This window comes from Aptenodytes forsteri, unplaced genomic scaffold (assembly GCF_000699145.1).
Source record: "Aptenodytes forsteri isolate BGI_AS27 unplaced genomic scaffold, ASM69914v1 Scaffold166, whole genome shotgun sequence".
Taxonomy (NCBI): Eukaryota; Metazoa; Chordata; class Aves; order Sphenisciformes; family Spheniscidae; genus Aptenodytes; species Aptenodytes forsteri.
In genome coordinates this window covers 3,964,384-3,982,286 of record NW_008796110.1, presented here as the reverse complement: position 1 = coordinate 3,982,286, position 17,903 = coordinate 3,964,384, and the positions used below count along the sequence as shown (strand labels likewise).

Sequence of the window (17,903 nt, the reverse complement as noted above, 5' to 3'; positions counted from 1 at the left end):
TAAATTAATGGTTCAAAATATGTCCTAGCCCAAATTAAAATGTAGACCTCAATATTTTAGTGCATATTTTCATCTACTGACTAGAACTGATACTTTACGAACAGGACACTTGGAAAAGTAGCACAAATGTCTTTGCATAATAAGGAATGAGGTTTTTGTTTGCCTATTAGGATTTGAACAGACCACAGCACTCTTTTTATCTACATGGGCTGAGGAGAGAGTAGGGCTTCCCAGCCAGGATTTTCACTAATTTATATGCATGGGCTTTTCCACAACACACTGCCATATCATTGTTCTGCATTGATTGCCCAAAAGAAATATTTTTTCCATTTTATTTTAGGTCACTGATCTGAAATTAAAATTGGTGGTCTGCTAACCTAAATTCCAAGAGTTAAAAGATCTGTTTCTCTTCTTGGCCAAATCTTGACATGTGGTTTGTAAATAAATAAATCAAATTCAATAATGCACACAAATCACCTTTTTGCCTAGGTATTTGGATGATAACATTTGAAGAAAGTCTGCTAAGCCCTCATATTTACAGAGGAAATCACTCTGTCACAATACTGAATCTGCTACTAATTTTTCCTCTGATTTAATGCAAAGATAAAAGTTGAAGCTTTATTTGGTTCACAGAGGCTGTTAATTATACAGTGTGGGGTTTTAGTAAAAAAGATATACTGACCTAGATACAAATATTTTATTTATTTATTTATGTACAGCAGTCTGTTTAAGCATCAAGGAGAGAAAAATCAGTGTTTCTTGGATTGTATTTTCATGATAGCAGTTCTCTGTAAGTATTAGAGACTCTTTGCATAGCCTTAGAATTATTACTTGGACCTTACTACCAGCAGATTTTGAGAAGGAAAGACCCATTAAAAATAAAAATAAAAAAGAAAACGCCAAAATTAAAAAACAAAAAAAAGAATTTTATTTTATTCACTATATAAATGGTTTTTCATTTCATATCAGTGTTGATACACTGTCACAAGCTTGTCCATAAATGCCATGATTCTGGTGCTCTTCTGACTTTCTCTGCAGTGAAGAGAATCAAGATGTATGAATTTTATGAATTGTATAAACACGGATATATATGTACACCGATTAGAATATTCACCAAGAACAGTTTCACTACATTGATGCCCTTTTCTGCAACTGCAGGCTCTTCAATCTTGCTTAGTTTCCTTGAACATTCACTTCATATTATTTTTGTAGCAGAGGCTCTGTTCTATAAAGCAGAGTCCCAGAACTGCAAACCATGACTCTTTCTCCAGTTATGTTTTGGTCTTGGCTGTAGCTCCACTTGCCTTCATAATGCAACTACAACCGACTTGTTACACAAATGGCCCCTACTCAAAGAGTCTAGATAAAAAGAGCAGGAAATTTAAGTATCCCTCTAGTTGTATATATCTAGTGGCCATCGTGGACAGTGAAAACTGTATACATGTAACCCTTTGCATGAGTCTTGCTTGTTTGTTGTCAGAGTGGTTCATATCCCACAGTTCTTACTCTGATGCATGCTTAAAAGTAATATGGCTGTTGCCTTCATGAGCACTATCTTCATGCACTTTCCACTAGGTAAACCATCAAGCTTTAAATAATAAAACTAAAAGCAATTCATTTAGTTTATCCTATTTTTACCTATATTGCATTTATAAATTGTTCCAAAAAAAGTCTAAGAAGAATCTATTTACTTTAAGCTTAATGCAAGCCAAGACCCTTGGCTTTCCCAAGGAAATGATGGGCAGAGATGCAATAAAGCCTGCATAAAACAAGACAGATTATTTGTTTTAAAGCTTAAAAGCGTATACAGACAATCAAAAGAAACTGAGGCTAGCAAACTGATAGAACATTTAGTTTACAGAAGCCATTCCACGCCTACAAATCAGTGCTATAAGAATTTCAAAAAAGAAAGAATTATAAATCATGCTTTATTCTAAATTGCTCACTTTACAAACTACTGGCTTACATCTTTTTTTGGCATTTTGACCAATCTCATAAAATAATGCTAGTCTTCAAATAATAAAATATATAATTATACATATGTATAATTCCTGTTTCATCCCCCAAATTTTAAAGGAAATACCTTCCTATTTTCTCTCTGGATTATACAATCATCTTGCATGCAACAGACATAAGAAACACCCTGTTAGATCAGGCAAATAGTCCATCCAGCCCAGAATTGTGTGTGTGACAGCGACAGCTGCCGAGGTTATTTAGGGAAAATGCTGGAGCTCAGTTGTTCTCTGAAGTGCATTACTCTAATGATAGTCGTGGAGCCCGAGGAAGTGAGAGGGATGTTAGAGGGTACATCCAGGCCTAGTCCTATTAGCATCAATGTATGGACCTGTTCTCCAGGAACTCATCCAAACCCTTTTGAACCTTCTGCTGCTCTCTGCCCTCATTGCTCCCCACGACAAAACGTTCTGGAAGTTCTCCAAAAGCCAGATAAGGAAGTGTTGCATCCATTTTAAATATCCTACAAACTTCCTTGAGTGTACCAGTTTCTAGTGGTGTGGCATTTAGTGAGTGGAGGTACACATTCACCTTGGCCACTGCCTTCATAACTTTGTAAACCTCAACCATACTCTTCCCCGTCAACCTTCTCACCTCCAGACTGAAGAGCTTCAGCCCTTTCAGTCTCTCCTCAAAAGGCATCTGTTCCATGATTTTCAATGCCACCCTTTAGTCCTCATTGACCTCCCCTATATCCCTGAGATGGAGACACCAAAGCTGCACACAATACTCAACGTATGGGCATAAGAAGGTTATATACAGCAGGAAAACGATGCTACTGTTGCACACAGAACTAATGATTTCACCACAGGAAAACCCAAGGTGTCTTTCTCGAGCTGTAACTGCCCATGCTCAGTTCAGCATCCTGTGGGCGTGAGCTAGTTAATTTGTCCTCTGATGTATGACCTTACATTTAGCTACATTGGAACTTATCTGTCACACTTTTGCCCGTGCGGTTTTGTGAGGTCCTTCTGGAGTTCCCCGCAACTAGAGCAAAATTAGAGTACCCAAAACAGTTTAGTAACATCTGTAAACTCTGAGATTTCCCTTACACTGGCTTCTCCAGGACATTCATGAAGATGTTGAATAAAGATGCAACACTTCTAAATAAATTGAATCAGACGGAAACAACACTTAAGCTCTCTAGGAATCAATCAAAAGGAAAACAGAAGAAACCTTCCCCTAGAACCTCCTTTTAAAATATCAAGACTGCACCATAAAAACACTACCATCAGGCCTTGGATATTTATTACAGAACTGGTCATTCAGAAAGAAGTGTCATGGGCTGATGACAAGTCAACCCATTGGCTGTTTAAGAACAGCACCGTTTTTAAATTTTAAATCAACATTAAACTCCAGAAGTGACATTAGGATGACTAGAATCACATTAGGATCCACATTATTAGCTTAGTAGTGGGCTATAGAAGAGAAAAAAAAATGTTAGCACAGCTCAAAAGTGTTACTACAAGCAATGGAAATTTCTGCCTCTCATTCTCTTGGCATTTGTGACAATCGCACAGATTGGTAGCCAAAACCCAGGTTTGCCCTTCTTTCTGGTCGAGACTACAATATTCAACCACCTCTGTTGGACAGGATGAAAACCCCAGGAAAGCATATTGTGCTGAGAGAGAAGGAAGGAGAATAATGGCAGGTTCTTACTATTTACAGATCTAATCATTCTGAATATTAAGAAGATAAATCAAAGATGTGGATGCAAAGCATTATTCTTTTATTAACAGGAATGGAAAAATTAAGATCTGTAATATGTCATACTGTAAACATATTTTCTCCAACTGTATCTTGTTTTTCACATCCGTATATTGGAGTTCAGAGATGCTGTCAAGACAGACTACACACTCATCACAGCACTGTGTCTTCCACAACGTAAAAGTCAAACTCTTCAGTTGTTGCTAACTATGCAAAACGCCTCCTCCCCCATCTTTGCAACACAAAATCATAAATATCCATACACAAAAGAGTTTAACTTTTAGTTATTTTCCACTCAAGTCTTTGCCTTGTTATTTGTATGGGTGTTCTTCCTACAGCTAGTCAGTGAAAAAAGCTTCACAGCTATGCATAGAGCCTACTGTACCATCCAAATAAAGTATCTTTTAAGTCAGAAACCTAGGATCCCTAGGTAATCAATGCAGAGACAGAGAAGCCTCCGGAGAGTTATTAAAAGCAGTTAACTTAAGCAGTTATCTACACGCCTACCATAAATACTGCGGAGGTAACACTGGTAATCTCTGGTAAGATGATCAAAGAAATGGGTGTTCTTATTCTCCCTCTCACCTTCCCCCGGATCCTGCTGAAATAGACATTGGCTGTCTCCTTCAATACAAGTTGCTTTCAGGTTCTGGCTAGGGAATACCCTCCCACATCCACCCTAACCAGGAAGCGATGGGCCTTAAAAGAGCTATGACTCATGTCCTGATCCTCCTTAGAAAAACCCTTCCGCCCTCCTCCTCTCCCACCACCTGCAGAGAGATTACCATATCCACGACAACCCAAAGATTCACATGCAAACCTTGGTGGTACATGCATATTTATGTCCTATAATACTAAATGGGCTCATAGTGTTTTATATTTTCCTAAAATTATCCTTGCTTCAGAAGGAAATCCCCTCTCTTTTTGCTTACCCTCCTCACTCTCCAAAAATATGCAGAATGTTTTCTTGCCTTATTAATCACTGATTAGATTTTCTTTGGAGTGTTGAAACCAAAGAGAATATATGCAATTAGGGCAATAAATGTTAATGAGCATTGCATTAAGTAAGCAAACCCACCTTGAATGTCATGCCAATATTTTTCCCCAAATAATTATATGTGGCTGACTTAACTAGATAGAAAACTTAAAATTCAGGCTGACAAGTCACAATTGAAACACTGATTTATCACAGATTTTCAAAACTGTATATGTGCTGACAAGTCACAATTGAAACTCTGATTTATCACAGATTTTCAAAAAACTGTATATGATGTTGCTTTCAAAATGCACCATGCAAAAAAACCACCCCAGACCAAAACACTCAGTTGCATATAAACAATTCTTCTTTCAAATGGGCAAGATGTTTTTATGTAGTTGAAAGTCTGCATTTGTATTTAAATATATACATCTGAGCATTTAAATAATATTATTTTTTAAAAACAGCTAATAATTTCTTCAAGAAAAACTATTTAAGAAAATCATGGGATAGAAATATATACTACTGAAGTTGTTTGTAAATATGATGAAGAGAAGCTAGGAGATGACAGAAATGGAATCCCATTTTATCCCTTTCTGTTCAACACCATAGCATCAGCTGGAGAATGTTCTGTACTGCTACCTTTTTCTAGAAGTCAGTGGTATTGGTGGTGATACCCATCCATAAAAACAAAAATCCCAAATAGTTGAGTAAGGACTAAAAAATAGATGTAATCTAGAGGTTAATGTATAAGAAGGCAAGCTTCATCTACAGATTTGTGCTGCACGATGAAAAAGCTGACTTCCACATCTATGAAAGTTCTGTTTAAAAATCCTCCCATGGCCGGGGCATCTAGAAAGCTCTCTCCATGTGTATACTCTAGATACACAATAAGATATGACCAACTGTTCTCCTTGATGGAGAACTGTAACCTGCTACTTTGATCAAGCAACCTGTTTACACAGTACTCCAAGAAACCTTTCTATGTTCTTTTCTTACATCAAATTTCTTTCAAATCAGCAGATGTGTTGAAAAATTGCTAAGGTGACCACAGCCAGATCTTCACCAACTCTCTACTCCATTCATTCCCAAAAGTGAGGAGTTCTGTGGACTGTATTAATCAAATTGTTTTCATTTTCCTACTATTCTTCATGCTCAGGACTAATAATGAGTACAACGGGATTCTCGGCTGCAAGTTGAGAGTAAGAAAGAGCTCATGTTTGGAGTGAGGTCCAAAAGAAAACATGCTATAGATAGTCAGTCTATATTCTATTTACTTAATGATCAGGAAAAAGACCTTAACAAGGAAATTGAAAAAATATTGCTTAAGAGCATGTAGCTAGTAAGTCCCTAACATGGGGAACTTTTTTTTTGTGATGCAAGAGAAGATCCAACATCTGTTTTACATTACAATCAACTGTTACTCTTCTGGAAGAAGACTTTGTAATCAGAAAATTCCCATGTTTACAAACAACTTCACTGGTAACACATATCTTAGAAAATAGGTCAGAGAACACCTCGTACATCAGTTATCCCAAAAGAAGGACGAACTCTATTTAGCCCAGCCTAGAAACATATTTCTCCAACTTACTAGAAAACACCTCTAGTGACAAAGACTCCATATGCTCTCTAAGCAGCCAACTCTAGTTAAACGCTAGTCCAGTATTTAAGAAGCCTCATATAGAGTTCAGCTGACCAGCAAGGAAGGGTCTACTTCATACTACTCTGCAGATTCCATTGCTTGCTAGATCTCCACTGACTATAACAAGGGTTTGATACCTAGCAAACATATAAACAGTAATATTTAGGTGTTTGCATCGAGAACTGTGTACCATTGTCAGCACCTCCTATCAACACTCTCTTCATTTTTGTTCTAAGTACAAGACACAGCACTATAGAAACATTGGCTAGATAGACAATTTTGAGGTAATTAAGTCCAGCCTCCTACTTGGTAACAGTAGATGTCAGCTGTGGCTATGTCACGCAAAGTTCTGAAAACCTCCAAGATGGAGATTCCACAGCTTCTCTGGCTGACCTGTTCCTTTGCTCCACTACCTTCATACTGAAGTTTTCCTCTAAGGATCATTCTGAATCTCCTAAGTCACAGCTTGTGACAGTTAACTCTTGTTATACCATCTGCTACTACACAGTAATACCTCTGTCATCTTTGTCTTTGAAATATCCCTCCAAGTTTCTTGTGGCAGACTGCTACTACTACTACTAGAAGTAGACTCCTCTTTGCCCGGCTACACAAGTCGAGCTCCCTCACCACTGCCAGGCAGAGGGGAAAAACAACTCCTTCAGTCTCCTACCTATGCTGCTTCTAATGTAGCCCAGCATTATCTCATCTGCAGTTAAAGGACATTGTTGGCTTTTATTCAACCTGGCGCCCGTCCTGCGCACCCCCGACCCCCTATGCCATGCTTTTCAGAAGGGCTGCAACTCAACCAATTGGTTCTTAGCCCATAATCATGCCCAATTACTCTGCCCAAGGTGCAAAACCTTCTGCTTCTCCTTGAACTTCATGAGGTTTCTGTTAGCTTAATGCTCAAGATCACCCTTAACCATTCAGCATGCCAGCTGCATCACCTTCCCCTTCAGTTTAGTACAAATTTGCTGAAGATGCATTTTGTCTCATCATCCAAGCTGTCAATAAAAATACCTAACAATACTAAACTCTGGAGTACTCTGTTCCCAGCTAGCAACTGAGCTTTTAAACCACTGCCTACCACCCTTTCAGCATAGTGACCTAGCCAATTTTCAAGCCCTCTAATAGACAACTTGTCCAGACCATACTTCCTGAACTTACAAATGTGAATGAGGTGGACAATGATGTTAAAAGCCCTACTGAAGTCAAGGTACATTACCATCCACGGTTCTCCTTATTAACATAGTTAGTCATTTCATGAAAGAAAGCAGTCAGGTTGGTCAGGCATGATTTGCTCTTGGTAGCCATGTAAACTAACAATGATTACCTTTATGCACGTGAAAATGGATGGCAAGAGGTTGTGCTCCACAGCCTTTCCACGGGCTAAGGTAATACCTATAATTCTCAAACATTCTGTACAACAGTATGGTTTGTTCCTGAGCTCTTAATATGCTTTCTTAAGAAATCAGCCAACCCCTGGGCTCTCCTTTTCCCCACATGGCAGCTTCTCAAGGGTGTCTGCATAGCAGTTCTTTAAATAGAGAGTAAGTTCACAGCTTACCTTCTCAGCCTTCCTCCAACTCCTAAATTGTCAACTGGTGATTTCTGCAGCCCAGCTGCTACCTGTGGTCACGTTCACACCCAACTCTTCCCTGTTTGTGAGCAGCAGGTCAAATAGAGCACTAATCCCAACTGCTCCTTTTGCATTTGTGGTCAGAAATTATCACCAACACAGTCTAGAAACCTCCTTGATTGCACAATGCCATGTTACCCTCCCAGCAATTTCGTGGCAGGTGTCTGAAGTCCACCATGAGGATCAAGGCCTGGTACTGGGAGACTTCTATTAATTGTTTGTAGATAGCCTCATCCTCTTGTGCAGGTGGTCAGTAACCGACCCTCACCACATCATTACCAATATTACTTTCCCTTCTGGTACTGACCCAGAGACTGGACTTCTTGTTTGTTGCCCAAATAGTGTAGACACTATAGTGTAGGCATTAGTATAGACAAATTTATGAATGCTCTCCTTTCTGAGAAGGAGTGTTACTGGCTTCCTTGTAGCCTTCTACCATACGTATTTTCTCCACATGCTTTGCTTTCTCATTTAACCCTGAGATTAACTCCCTATCTTGTAACAAACCTAGTTTAAAACCCTCCATGTTAGGTTACCAATCCTGTCCACAAACATGTCCATGTTTTCTTGTCAGATTCATTCTATCACTTCTTACTAGTTCTTCTCAAAACAAGGTTCCACAACCAAAGGTCAAAGCCTCACTGATATCAATTATGCAGGTTGGATGTGTCACCCTGGGCCATCTTTGCTCTCAGAGTCTTACAGTCACCTTTGATCTCCTCAAGGTCATGTCACTGGTGCTCACACAGCAAGCAGCAAGGGACAGTAGCTGGAAGGCTAGATGGTCCTCAGCAATCTCTCTGCAACGTCACAGATCTAGGCTAGAAGCAAGTAAAAAGGTATGGCCAGCCGGTGGGTGCTTTTGTCCTGGACGGGGTGGAGTCACCAAATGCTAACACTTGTTGCTTCCTCTTTGTGCTTTGGTCCCAATCCCAATCCCAGGTGTCCAACATGCATTCTTCCCACAACAGAACTCCCTCATCCTCCTCCGCTGCCAGGGTTCTGAACCAGTTCTCTACATGAACAATTGCAGAGAGACAGGGAGCCCTTTCCTGCTGCCAGAAGTTATAAGCTTCCAGCTTCCACCCTCCTGGAAACATGGGAATGGGAGGAAACTACTAACATTAAACAGGTGGGAAAACACCAGTTACAGAATGTCTGTTATCCATCTGTAAACACAGTAGTTGCTCCAGTATGGTAAAATTGGAATACCGGTCAGGTAAGTTTCCCTAAGCAGGGATAGGTGTTTCAGGCAAGATCCTGCTGTCTCCAGTCTCCTGAGGAAAGACACAGTATGGGGAGAAGGCTGTGCCAGATTGATTGGAGCATGATTTTACAGTGCTCCTAGGAATAAAACAAAGCTACTCCAGAAATTTTGTGTACCTTTGAAGGCTCTCTCAGGCATGGCTCAGTATTATACTCCCTCATTTATGGGCAGTCCTAGTGTTCCCAACATTAGAAAAGCTTGGCACTGCATGAACAGTGAGGAAAACAGTTTATTCAGAGGTGACGGAGGGATTGAATCTGCCCTTACTTCATTTGCAAAGGGATATTTCTCCTGTCATAGCCCTAGAGTGCTTACCATACAACTGCTCCTTTCAACAGCAGCTAAAAGTCAACATTTCTACTAAATAAGTAGCCTCAATTTTATTTCAGATTTTTCCTGTTTATAGCTAAAATGCCTGGAAGTAAATTTATTTATGTTATCTCAAGAAACAGATTCCCATAGAGGACACGAAGTACAGATGAATCCTATTTTTACTCTTCTCTTACTCTTCCCCTTCCCAGTAGGCTGTAAGCTTTTAGACTGAGGGTTGCAATTATTTTTTCTTCTCTCTACTCATGTCACTGACCAAAAAAGGGTTCTTTCAGTTGGCCTGAGAATTTTTCATGCCCGTAGCAGAAAACTAAAATGAAGATAATCTACCTACCTATAGAAGACCTATAGAGAGAGTAACAGCCACTTTCTTGTAAACATGTCAGAAGTTTGAAATGATGAACATCTAATCACAAAGCAGACAGCCTCAGCACTGACACCAGACTGAATCTGGATGATATGAACAACTATCTTTGAGCCTTGTAATATAAAATACGGGAATAAATGACAGGCCAAGGAGCATCCCCCTGCATGATGGCTCTTCTGTTGAGAATCAATCCTCTTTTGGGGTGAGAGGGTGTCTGGGGTGGGCAGCCTGGAAGATTAGAAATTGAGAGATTAGATCCTAAAGATTAGGACAGCCTCAGCAGAGGAGACAGCGGAAAAGGTGACCTGAGAGTTCTCTCATTTTCAGGACAGCCACAAAAACACCTTCCTAGAGTATAAAAAGTAAACACACCAATTATAGCATATACAATTATTCTTGCATAGGACAGTCTATCGTCTATTATGGCTGTGCTTTGATATTTCTGTTTAAAATATATATCTACCATATCTATTAGCCAGCTCATTTCCAAATTTACCTGCATCTTTCCCTTTGGAGTGACTGGGGTGCGGGAACTCATATGAACCTTGTCCAGGCAGCCAGTTGCACAGAAACTTCCTCTCAAGAAGGGAGAGCTAAGAGGGTTCTTCCTTAAAAATTTAAAAAATGGGGGAAAAAAGCAGCTAAGCTTCAGAACAAGACATTCAGTACCAGTGAGAGGGATATGGAAACATAGGCTCGTTCTTTTCCTGTGGCTTTTTCAGCTGCTTCTGCTGGCTTCACACTGGCTGCCGAAGACACCTCACAGGATGAAAAACCCTGCAGAGGAACAAACCTAAATAACCAAATTGATCCTTGGGATGGAAGTGACTGTTCTAAGTAAAACTGCTTTACTTTGAATTGATAAAGAGGGAATACAGAATACTACCATGTCTTCAGCAGAACAGGTGACAAATTCACGCTAAGGGTCATTAACTTATTCAGCTTGCTCACAAGCATTCATTCAAATGCACATATAAGCTAGGAATCAGACACATTAATAAACTTAATCATCAGTTTGGAAATGTAACTGTAAAAATTATTTGTTTTGTATTTATTTACCTCATAACAGGTAAATGTTATCAGGTAAATAAATAGATGACAGAGAATCTCTCCTTAAAAACAAAACACATTTTAAAAAAAAATAATACTACAGCCTTTGGGAGAAAAGATTTATTTTTATTGCTTAATACCAAACTAGAGGAACTTCATCCTCAGCTGGTAATATTAAACACGATGAGTCAAATGCACTGGTGATGTTAATATAAGTGCAAGTTAAATGCTGGATATATTTGGCTTCGAGTGTTGAGGCAGCTTAACTCCCTTGGATCTGGAACTCAAAAGAAAGTCAAAACAAGCATTAATTACTTCATGAAGGCTCCAAAAGAATATTTTAGGGGAAGAAACACAGGGAAGGGTAAAAAATAGAAGAAGCTTAAAAGGATCAGCTTTAACAAAGCCAAAAACAACTTCCTTTTTTTTTTATGCTACAATGCCCATTCTGCTGCCGCTTTCCTGCACTCACTGAATGCCAAAGACAGTCTCAGAAAACAAAACAGCTTGAAAGAAAGGTCTGCAGCCAAAATCCCAACGCCAATGATTTCACTCCTCAGAGGAGGCACAAGACAGAGCAGGGGAGATGGGTAATTCTCAGCTTCTCTCTGCTGATTCTCAGTCAAGCCTGGCTTGCCTCTTGTGACAAGGAAGGTGATACACAGGAGAACAGGCCTAGAAGGATGCTAACTCAGAAAACACAAGCGGATCCACCAGTCCGTGAGTGCTGGTAGTCCCTCAGGCTACTAGAGACCATACATGTCCAACTCCTTCACGCAGGTGGAAAACAAAACACAACAAGAACAGAAGCCACACATGCACAAAGAGAGCTCTGTGACAGAAAAATCCACAAGTAAATTTTGTCTGAAAAGTGATTAAAAGTGAAAAGCTATCCCTCAATGTTTTTTCTTGATGCTCATACCGAACAAGTAAACCTTTGAATATTTTCAAGGTTTTCAGATGTCCCACTCAAGATTTCCTTTTAAATGCAGATGTCAAAGCCAATTTTTCTCACCCAATAGCTGAATGCAAGAAGGATACTGCAATACCTCAAGTACTGAAAATGCACTACTGTTGCCAACACACCATTTCTCTCTGGTATTTTCTCAGTATTCCTTCAACTACAAACATAAATATTTCAAAGTACTTCTCCATTATGTAACTTGCAAGGCTTTTAAATGTTGTTCAGAGTCAGATTATTTAAACATGCTAAAAAAGTAACTTGCTTCTCTGAGGATGCTTTAATATTCTTTCCATCATTCTTCTATCATTAGAGTAAATGAGAACAAATCAACACCCTTTGGGGCAAACAGAGACTTTTTTCCAAAGTAAACTCTGCTATTATAGAAAAAACACTCGTTTACAGGAGTTAAAACTTTTTTTTTTTCTTTTAAAATATCATCAGTGTGTGTTAACAGAACTGAATCACTTAGGGGTTCCAGGACTTCCTTTTTCACCAGAACTCACATTATTAAGCTGAAACTCCAAACTGGCCTGACATATGCTGTTCAGCTTAGCTCTAGATTTCTCACAGACCCATTACAGAAGTAATCTTAGGAGGAATATTTGACGTTGCAGCACTATTTTCCAAAGCACTGAAACTTTTGTCTTGGAGCAAGACCTCTCCAGACCTCTCGAATGGAGGCAACAGACAAATAAAGCAGGTCAGCAAAAAAACATTTAAAAAAGATAACTGTTGAAATAACTTCATATTAAACTCTTATGTGCATGTAATCAAGAGTGACATCTCATGAAGAAGAGACAACATCTAAAATCCTGTGAGAAATGACAATTTATTTCTCCATTGAAATACTTTGTTTGAATTATTCTGCTCTCGCTCAAGAGCAGACAGTGGCAGGTCTTTTCGCCCCTTGAAGAACAGGGAAAAATCAATCAGAAAGCAGACTTTTTTGTGAGGAGGAGGGCATGGGAGAAGATATATTCTTGTATTTACAGATACTAGAAACCATTAGAGTTGATGTGTGAACAAGCCTGAAGTATGAACATTTGAATGTTTCTGTTATCAAAGGCATGAAACACTTTTCAGGTTGACAGACACATACGACATTTTTAAAGCACTGACCTGTAAGGAAGCATATCATTGCATATTGCATCATGACTGTGTGCAGAAACTTTCTAGACTCACATTTATCATATAAAAATGCAGTCAACACCTGAATACTAACTATAACTCTATAGCCTCCCACAGTCCCACAAAATTATTGTTTTTCCACTCCCAAGAGATCTCCCGTATCACTGGAGTCCTTTCTGCCCACCAAGAGCCCGGACAGCTTCTCCCCACACTCCTATCCTGCCTGCCATCTGCTCCGCAGTCGCTGCAAAACTGCCTTGTATCTAGAGAGCAAATAAATCGGGCCCCACGCCGAGGGCCTGTGCTGGCTACCCAGCTGTAACCTCTTACGCTGTAAGGCCTGAGGGTAGCAGATCTCCCATATAAAGCAGGTGATCAGCACAAGGGGTTTTTTTTGTTTGTTAGTTTGTTTTTTAAGTAGGGGAGTAGGAATATCGTAGGCCAGGTAAAAGCAAATTTTCAGCCCAGGGGGATGTTTAAGAGATCAGTGGATGTCTTATCTAACACCTGATGCTACCTCGAAAATACAGCAATGGACCTCGCCAACGTTTTTCAGAGGTTACTTTGTTGTATCAGGTATAATTTATCATGAAATATTTACTGACAGTCATTGGTGACCATCGGAAAGATACTAGCTTAGCTGAAGCCCTGGTCACATTATACCATCTCACAGAGCCAGTATCTTTTCTTTTGACTAAAAAGACTCAGATATAGAACACATACTGTTATGCAATATGTATAATATACAGCCCAAACCAATTTTTCCTGTGCCTTGCCTCAACTTAAAAAATTAATGAATCTGTTTAAGTTTTGGTCTATATACTAAAGGGAATCTTAACACTTGTTTAATTACTTCAAGAAGAAGATTATCAACTCCACACTGAAACTTTCTGTACAACGATCTCATTATTCTTTATGCTTCATAAAGTTGCGTTTGTCTCTATAACCTATACAAGGGATGAAAGTTTCTAAGAAAAATATCCAGAAGTATGGGAAATTCTGTGATCCGTGACATAACTGCACTTCTTTTAATGATTTTACTGAGCAAAGGATCAGAACTGCAAACATTCAAAAGTTATGAAGGCCTTGTTGCAATTTAAATTGCCCTTAATTTGACTTATTTAATTTGACTTTAGTAAAGTGCTGGGTGAAACAGTCCAACTGCATTGAGCACCATAAGCAGACTTCAGTTCAGGAGAAATTCTTGACAGAAAATATTCTCATAATGAAAAATACAAAAATTTATTATGGAAGATACAATATAGTCCATCATTCTCAATATTAGACACTTATACAAAGAGTTACATCTTGAAAAAGCTAAAGATAATAAAGGATGTGAACCAGAGGCAATACAAGGCTTTTAAACAGAAAATTATATCTTGCAGCAAAGTACCATCTAAAGCTATTTCCAGAAGAATTAGTTTGTGGTTGATTCCCAAAAAGTCGACAGTAGAAGACTTAGCAAATAATTCTTCTTAAAAACTGTTACATTATTCACAAAATTATTTACTACCTGTCAGAAGAGAGAATGTGACTTGCAAGAATTCTTTCATGATGAAAATCAGTGGATTTCTCTCCTCCCCATACCCAAGACAAGAGGTTTAGATCAGCCAAAAAAGTCAACCTTATAAAGGTACTTTCAAAATAAAATAAACTCTGGGTGGAGTGATGATTTACCTGATACAGAAATTCTGGTAATGGTGAAGTGGTGTAATAATAGTGCATGACCACACATCAGTTTGAGTTTGACTTTCAGTTTGACTTTCTGCATCAAAGTTATCCTCTACATCAGTGAATAATTAAAAAAAAACCAAGAAAAAAAGACTCTATCATGTTTGATCTCTATAAATCAAAGAAATTGTTACAACACACTGTGGCCAGGCATCTCAAAAGCAAGTCAAGGAGCTCATTAAGTTCCAGCTAACTGGAACAATCATTTCTTTATCCTAAAACACAGCTCAAGGCAACACAATGTCAGTAAAAATCAGGTGAAAGTGTCAGCACTTACCAAATTGAATCTTTTAATCACAAAGAGATATAGGTGGTTGGCAGCAGTTTCTGGCCTTGCTCTAAGTTGTAAAGTTGAAAAGAAGATCATAGAAGTCTTCAATGTCTTAATATGAATGTCCTGTTAATGTTCACTACCTAAGGACAAGCTTAGGCATTTAGTATATATTAAAAGATTGTGAGAAAAAGTTCTTCAAAGAAAAACGCATAAAATTCTCATAGCTATGTGGACCATGTTTGACAGTGTCAGAGAGCTGGTCTATTACTATTCACTTTATTTTTGATTAAGTTCTTGTGCTGATTGAACGAACACTGTTTCTCACTGGTGTGATATAAAGGATGGAGACTGGTGACCTGTGTGGACCCGCAGTAACCCACACCCTAGCAGAATTGTTTGATAAGCTGCTGCAAGATACCCAAGGGTTTAAGAGTTGAAGGGAACGCTCCATTTAGAACAGGCTGGAGAGGAAAAGCTGCTGAAAACCAATAAAAAGTTTCTAAACGCAGAGAAAGTCACAAGGAGGAGGCTAGCAGACAATACCTCCTACTGTTACAAATAGCATCCTTGTCTGCTTAGCAGCCCTGTGCAGGATAATTTACTCTTATCATCGACATTGTACAACATTTTTCTGTTTCCTATTTCCAAAGGGCTGGAAGGAACAAAAAAAAGAGGGAAAGAAAAAGACAGAGTTTTCTGCACAAATTATAACTGTAGAGATTTGCTGTTAAAGGCAGCTGTTTTTCAGAGCTGCAAAATATACAGAATTTCATATATCTGAATCTCTGCTAGAAGCACAGGCTAGAAGCCAACTCATCAAAACCTCTATCAAAAATACAATTTCAACATCTGTTTGGACTTTCACTTATCTCACTGCTCCCAGGCACTATTGATTATCATTATCTGCAAGTCTCTAGTATTCTAAACAGCAGCGGCAAAGGGAAATGAAAGTGAGCATTTTCATACAAAGATAGATAGATGCTTCTACAGCAGAATGAAAACTGCTGGTGCTGACTGAAATCCGAGTCCCACTTCATCTCATCTTCTATAAATACATTGTTAATAGGAAGGAATAAGATACAGCCAAAAATAAAATTTTTATTAAAGCTATAATGAGAAATAAGGGATTTTGCCAAAGGAGAAAAGGCATTACATTATCAGAGACTGGTTGCTGTCTGCAATACGCTTCCTGGGAAGGCTATGATTGTTGTCTTTTTCTTTGCAACAGACTTCTCCTCATACCTTTGGTGTATTATGTACTTGACTGGACCACAGGAACAGGATATAAAATGTATGGATGGCAGCAACTCTGTTGGAGTACATAATGAAAGTTCTTGCTTTAGCAAAGTAATCTCATCCTTGCCTTGGAAAACTAAAATCTTCAAAAAGCTAGAACCCCAAACAAGAAGGGTATAGGCTTGAAGCCTTTCCCTCTCCATTCTTCCCAGCTTGAAATATGTAGTTGTTCCTATATCTGCTGCCAAAGAGGTAAGTCTCTCTTTCTTCCCACCCTCCAATATTTGTATGAATCCAGGGTAAACAATGTGTACTTTGGAGACCTGCACAGATTTTACAACCTTCAGTGCTCAAAATCAGGAAAAGCAAGAGAAGAGCCTTCTCTTAATCCCATTGAGTCATCTTTGAACAAATCAGGATAACCAATCAGTCTTTCTCCCTTCCTACTTACCACAAGATTATTTCCTCTTTAATTTGCAATTAAAAAAAAAAAAATAGAAAAACACATCACCCCATGCTCAAAATTCTACCATGGTAGAAGACAAAAATGAGTCACTGCGATGTTTCAGTCACTGTGTAGGTTACGGACCAAGAACAGACAGAAATTTGTTGATATTTGCCAACCAGCTTTGTTCCATCAACATTCCTACAGTTAAGAACCAAAACAAAGAAGCCTTCAAGTACACAAACACATGAACCTCATGGACTGTATCATCAGAACCACCTCCAGCCTAAAGAAACAAATTTTTTTTTTGTTTAATTGTTCAAAGCTCTACAATCACATTTGTTTGTGTTCCTCTAGCACAATGCAGACTAACAGCAGATTTTGACCGTTCACAGTGACATATAAAGTAAGATTTAGCAATCATCAGACACCAGAGGAGGGAGGAATCCATACAGAATTTCTACTATAAGTAACAGGTTATCTACTTTTGGGAAAAAAAATAGTTATTTTTTCATGTTTGCAGGTATTGGAACAGGTTACCCAGAGAGTTTGTGCAGTCTATCTCCATTCTTTGAAGTTTTAAGACCTGACTGGATGAAGCCCTCAGTAACCTCGTCTGTCCTCACAGTTGACCCTGCTTTGAGAAGGAAGTTAGACTGAATGACCTCCTGACGTCTTTTCCAAACTGAATTCTCCTATGCCTCCATGTTCCAAATAAGCAGGATTATCCCCCAAGATTTCAGTGCTGCTTCATCTTGTTACCAACCTGCATACCCCAGAGGTTAGCTTCATGATATACGTCTGTGAATTAAGAGGCAAATGGAAAAAGATGGGGCAAACAGGAAAAAAAGAAATATTTTCTATCTCTTACCATTCAAAACACCACTCAATAAGAAGTCAATCACAGTGTCAGTAAACAGAAGCCCTCATAATTTCATGCAGACTAAAAATATAGAATCACAGAATCATTGAATAGTTTGGGTTGGAAGGGACCTCTAAAGGCCATCTAGTCCAACCCCCCTGCCACAGGCAGGGACATCTTCAACTAGATCAGGTTGCTCAGAGCCCCATCCAACCTGACCTTAAATGTTTCCAGGGATGGGGCATCCACCACCTCTCTGGGCAACCTGTTCC

The 17,903-nt window shown here is 38.9% G+C and overlaps 1 protein-coding gene across 1 annotated transcript in view; it reads right to left on the bottom strand.

Annotated features, from left to right (window-relative positions):
- The window catches only part of CADPS2 (calcium dependent secretion activator 2), a 347,118-nt gene that overhangs the window by 203,290 nt on the left and 125,925 nt on the right, over nt 1-17,903 (bottom strand). The gene's annotated exons all lie outside the window — the stretch shown is intronic.